At 48.5% G+C, this 6,000-nt stretch overlaps 1 long non-coding RNA gene across 1 annotated transcript; it reads left to right on the top strand.

Annotated features, from left to right (window-relative positions):
- Window positions 1-2,785: 2,785 nt before the first annotated feature.
- Window positions 2,786-5,420, top strand: LOC117047832. The gene is made up of 3 exons (XR_004426781.1): window positions 2,786-2,915; window positions 4,764-4,827; window positions 5,347-5,420. It is a non-coding gene; the product is annotated as an uncharacterized LOC117047832 (long non-coding RNA).
- The last annotated feature ends 580 nt before the right edge of the window (window positions 5,421-6,000 follow it).

Raw genomic sequence — 6,000 nt, 5'->3', positions numbered from 1 at the left:
TGTCAAACTCCAGCCCATGCCACTCAAGGAGAAGACCTCAAGCGTTTTCATCTGTTATGTTCACCATGGACCACTCAGAAGGTCATCTGCTGCATCAGGCCAAAGGGGGCCATCCAACCAGATGCCCATTGTGGGGGGACCTGCAAGCAGGACCCGAGCACAAAAACAACTCTCCCTTTCTGTGGTTCCCAGCAAGTGGTACTCAGAAGCAGTGCTGCCTCCGACTGTGGAAGCAGAGCAGAGTCATCCTGGTTAGAAGCCACCTCCATGACTTTGTCTAACCCTCTTTTATAGCCATCCAAGTTGGCGACAACCACTGCCTCCTGTGGGAGGGAGTTCCATAGTTTTAGTTAAACAAAGACCAGCGAAGGACCACCTTCAGTGGATTGTGGGTTGCCATTAAAAGGCCACTCGGAGAAGACAATTGTTGTTGCCCCATTACAAGACAACGGACAGGCTGCCATGATCTCTGACCTGAGAGGTTGGCACTGAGCCTACCCGAAATAAAGGATCTCTTTTACATCTTGTGTACACAAACGCTTCTCCCGAGTCCAGGCTCTTGTTGATCTCAGATATCTTAAAGGGCAAGTGAGAGGTTGAAGTGAGCGTAAAAAGAATAATCTGGAGCTCTTTCCCCTGTTTCCGCCCTTGGGTGTAATTGAGCAATATTGCAATCCATGCCACGGAGAGGGTGTTTGCTCAGATTTGGTTTGCTCTTATGCTTGCTGGTTTCTCAAAGGCACGATGCTGGTCTGGATGAGCCATGGCCCTGATCCAGCCGATGTTCTTCCTATGAGAGCCAGTGTGGTGTAGTGGTTAAGAGCGGTAGACTTGTAATCTGGTGAACCGGGTTCGTGTCTCCGCTCCTCCACATGCAGCTGCTGGGTGACCTTGGGCTACTCACACTTCTCTGAAGTCTCTCAGCCCCACTCATTTCACAGAGTGTTTGTGGTGGGGGGAGGAAGGGAAAGGAGAATGTGAGCCGCTTTGAGACTCCTTCGGGTAGTGATAAAGTGGGATATCAAATCCAAACTCTTCTTCTCTTCTTCTTAAGTTCTTACCAGTTTGTGGGAGGGGGTGAATGGCAAAGCTACCGCCATCACTGAATAATAATAATAATAATAATAATAATAATAATAATAATAATAATGGGCTACATTGCCTGAGCCTTCTATGGGAGCTGGATCCTAACATCTGAAGGGCTGCAGGTTCCTCACCACTGCTTGACCACCAGTTCCCAGTGGATTATCTCATGCTCTTGAATTTGAGTGAGCCCCCACCACCACCACCCCCAGCGTTAGTCCGTCCCCCCCCCCCCGATATACAGCCAGCCATGGCCAACTGAACGCCCACTTCATTTCTCTCTGCTGCCTGGTTTTCAATCTTCAGGTTGCATGTTGTGAGGGTCTTCACCCCGTCTGTCATTCTGGAGCTGCACGAAAAGGGAAGTTCCTTACTGTGCATCAAGGCCAGATTTCATCTCAGCGGTAAATTGTGAGTTGCACCCTTGTTCCCCCTGCCCCCCCCCCCGTACGCTTTTCGCCTATTTCATCACTACTGGGTGCCTTTGTTTTGGATGGGGGGGGGTTGCTTCCCAAGTTAAGCCAATCCTCTGTGGATATTGTAGGGGAGGGTCTGGAAGGAAACACTAGCACAATTTATCACTTGCAGGGTTGAACATTTTGTTCCCCTGCTGTTGTTTTAAAGTGTTCTGTCCAAGTGGCACTGCCAGTTCAGGGGGGGGGCACAAGACTGTGACCTGGCAGAAAGCGGGCACCTTATCAGCCATTGAGAAATGTGCCATCCACCGGGTACAGAAAGCCCCACTGGTCAGACCAAAGGCCCATCGACCTTGACATCCTGGTTCCAACAGAGGCCTTTCAGGATGCTCACCAACAGGGCAGGAACGTGCCAGCTCCTTCCTGGTGTTTGTTCGCAGCCACTGGCCTTCAGAGATCTGCTACTGCTACTGAACCCATAAGTCTGAGCAGGACCGGTGCTAGGGTTTCTTGCGCCCTAGGCGAGACCACCTTCTGGTGCCCCCCGCCCCCCACCAAAGCCTGCTTTAGTGGGAGGTGGGGGTGGTGGAGAGGCAAGCAGCAGTTTCTCCGCTGTAGCGGAGAAGCTGCTGGTCGCACATCCTGCCACCCGCCCCCCACCAAAGCCTACTTTAGCGGGAGCCGGGGGGTGGTGTAGGGGGCAAGCAGCACCTCTCCACTACAGCGGAGAAGCTGCTGCTAGCCCGTCCCGCCCAAGCCTGGCCAGCACCCCCTCCATTTTGGCACCCTAGGCAATTGCCTAGTTCGCCTTAATGGATGCGCCAGCCCTGAGTCTGAGCAAAACTGGTTAACACCACTGGGTGGCAATGACTTGCCGGAGCTCAGCCCTTGGACTTCATAAGGAAGCTGCCATCTGATCATTTAAAGTAGAAGCATAGGAAACTGCCTTGTACCGAGTCAGGCCACAGGTCTATATAGGGCAGCATTGTCCACAGTGACTGGCAGAGGTGACGCTGGAGATGCTGGTGGAGATGGATGCAGGGGACATCTGTATGCGATGCAGATGCTCTACCCATGAGCCTTGACCCTTCCCTCCCTCAAGCTATGGACACAAGCCATAGAACCCCAAATACTGATGCTCTCTGGTGGATTAAAAACATAATGCTTTGCCCAGAAACACAGTGGTTTGGGTGGTGGTTAAGGAATGCAGTAGGGGAGGAATCTCACTGGGGTTCTGTTCAATGTCTTTTCGTCTCCTAGCTTTTTCGGCAAACACTTTGAGCGGATCGACATCATCGTAGACGTGGACTTAAAAGCGGAAGTCAGGTTTGAGGACTATTTTGCGGCCGGCGTCCACATCAGAATGCAAGTGTGCAAGAGTGAATTCATAATCGCAAGGATCACCTGCCCTTCGCAGTAAGTGCTGGCGCAAGTTGCTCAGCGGGCTCATTCCTACTGTTTCGTGTGCATGCCTTGGGCTGAGAGAGCTGCCAAAGTTCGCCCCAGAATCCTTTCAGGAAACCAGATCCCTTCCCAGCCGCAGCACACACTCAGCTTCCCTGCCAAAAGGTGGTGTTGTGGGACCATCAAAGGATAACCATCCGAAGAAGATAAGAAATAAAAAAATTCCTTCCAGTAGCACCTTAGAGACCAACTAAGTTTGTTCTTGGTATGAGCTTTCGTGTGCATGCACACTTCTTCAGATACATTTTTTATCTCCAGATCCTCAAGGAGGGTGGGGAGAAGAGCAGAGGTGGGGTGGCCTAGGCGATGTTTCTGAAAGGTCATATTTGGTTCCAGGACCTGAAGTTCCCCACCCTGCCTTAAATCCTTCAAGAGATAAGACAGCAATTCTGTGTGTGCTCTTGAGTAGCCCAAGACAACCTCACACTTACATTAATGTTGTCGACTGAGGGAGAAGTCACAGATATTGCTGTTGTCCTGCAAAACGAAAGAAAGGTAGCATGTGAGGACATGCCGGTGTCTCCATCGCTTCCTCCTAGGCTGGTTTCTTGTGAAAACAAAATCAAAAATCAAAAATTCCTTCCAGTAGCACCTTAGAGACCAACTAAGTTTGTTCTTGGTATGAGCTTCCATGTGCATGCACACTTCTTCAGATACATTCCTTATTTTGAGACATTCCTTATTTTGTTTAATTGCTTGCTGCTTGTCATCTTGGGCTTCTTTAGGAGGAAGAGTAAGATAGAAATGTAAAATATAACAATACAGTACAGTACAGTACAATACAATACAATACCACAATATTGAAAGCATGTTTCCATTCCAAGCAATGCAAAAATCTCATTAGTGGCAGAAGAAGGAAATTTGCTTCTCCTGGCAGCATGACTAGAGATTAGGACTGGGCAATATATTGATATATCATCCCAAATCAGTTTGAAATCCATATTGTGATATCGGTTTCATAATTTTTGACCTGGCAATATATCATGAATCATGGTGGGTGGGTGGGTGGGCGCTATGCAAAAATCATAGTGGGGGGGGGGACCATGAACCAGCCAACGCTTCTCTGGTAACTCTGCTGGTTCAGGGTCAATTCTGCCTCATGCAGGGAGGCAATAAATCACAAGAGTAGGTGCCAGCAAAAATCACGATGCGGGGAAAACTGAGATGACAGCAGTATATCACGGCATTTAGCTGGTGATGTGTCACAATGTTGAAAACCAGATATTGCCCAGCCATACTAGAGATGCTATGGAGTGATTTGCCCTGGGAATTCTTAGAAAAAGGAACAGAAACAGCTCATCTGTTGCGGTGGAGCTGCTATCCTAGCTTCTTGCTTACCAGTTGAGGAAAGGTGCCCACAGGCATCTGGTTGGCCACTGAGAGAGCCACTAACAGGAGCCTGCACTGGGACTTTGGCTAGTGCAATGGGGCTTTCTCTCCCTCTCTTCGCCCCTGTCCCTACCCCCCTGCTGGCAATTGACAGGCCAGGGGGTTGTTGGGAGAACCCCCAGAATACACATGGGAGCAGGAGAGCGGAGTTGGTTCCATCAGGCGAGCAGAAATGTTTGCGCTGAGCAGAGCCCTCTCCTTAGCTCTCCCATATGCCGCCGCCAGCATGGTCCGTGCTTAGGCATGGCTGGGAGATGCAGCCCAACTTCTCCAGTTCTTGGGAGTGTCTTACGCATCTGTAAGATAAGCTTTGCACTCACCAAGATTGTGGGCTTCAGAATGAGCCGATAACAAGCTGCTGCCACCCCAGACGCTTTCCTTCCCTCTTTTCTTACTTGCTTCTTCCTGCAGCTTGTTGGTGAAAAAAGTGAGGCCCGTTGTAACGACCATCCTTGCAGCATCATTCCAGAAGACGGTGAGTCGCAGCTCCATGGACTTGGCATGTGTCAGCCATGAAAGAGGGTCAAAGACGTCTTGGGGGTATCATAATACATATATCCGCAGATTACCAAGGTAGACATGATGCCCTTATAATGATGTCTTCGGATGCTTTTTAAATAAATAAATAAAGGGGCGCTCAATCAATTTTCCAGCTGGCATCCTGTGTCAGCCACTGTTTGCTCTCTTGGAGAAACCACAACTTGTGTATAACTGGATACGATAATCAAAAGGGGTTGAGGATCACTCCATGTGAACTGTGGCACATGTCCAAACTCACCATAAGGCATAAGTGCAAAGCCTAAATTCCAAGTTAAAACGGGCAGAGAGGAAGAACAGAACCATGGACAGAGCAATAGTGGGGTCCAGTGATCAATGCAAAGAGCATAAATTCTTACTCCTGGAGACATTTTGGAGATAACCCAGAAGCAAACAAGCTCAAAGATGAGAGACCAAAGCTTCTCCTTTGTATTAAATCCCTTGCCTTGCATTTCAGCTGTGCAGAGTGGTGGAAATGGTCATCAACGTGGCGAGGGTCGATTTTCTATACACTGCCAACGGTGAGTTTCTTTGACCAGCTGCCAAAACGTCTCTCTCCTTCATCCTCCTTGCCTCCTTCTTGAACGTTTGTTTCTCTTTCTTCTAGAAAAGGCTCCTGGGCCCTCAGTGCTTATGGGCAGCATAAACTTTCATTGTCAGCAGCAGCAGCAGCACTTTATAAATGCATCGGTTAAATGCATACATTCAGCTACAAGGCCCTGGTAGATAAACAGGCATAAAGGGAAAACATATAATTTCACAAACTGCTCCCGGTGGGTGCCGAGAGGCAACACCAGTTCTGACCTGCCCACGTATACTGTATTCTTTGCATGAGAACAGAGAGGTCGTTCTTTCGCCTTGGTTTATTAATAGGGTGAAAAAGTTTCCCAACAGCATAAAAACACAGGTTCCTATTGTTAGTCTTAACATTCGGTTTATTGGACCAATATTCAGTGGTTAAGTAGAGTAATATGCAGATCTTGCAGTATCCTGGTTCTTATACTTTGTAAACCACTTAGAAGCCTATTTTGGAATTTAGCAATAAATCATTATTGTTATTCCTGTTAGTTTAGTTTGTTAAATTTCTCCATCGATTCCCACTAAAAAAAAT

The sequence above is a fragment of the Lacerta agilis genome, chromosome 6, assembly GCF_009819535.1.
Source record: "Lacerta agilis isolate rLacAgi1 chromosome 6, rLacAgi1.pri, whole genome shotgun sequence".
Lineage (NCBI taxonomy): Eukaryota > Metazoa > Chordata > Lepidosauria > Squamata > Lacertidae > Lacerta > Lacerta agilis.
This window is presented reverse-complemented; position numbering and strand designations above follow the sequence as displayed.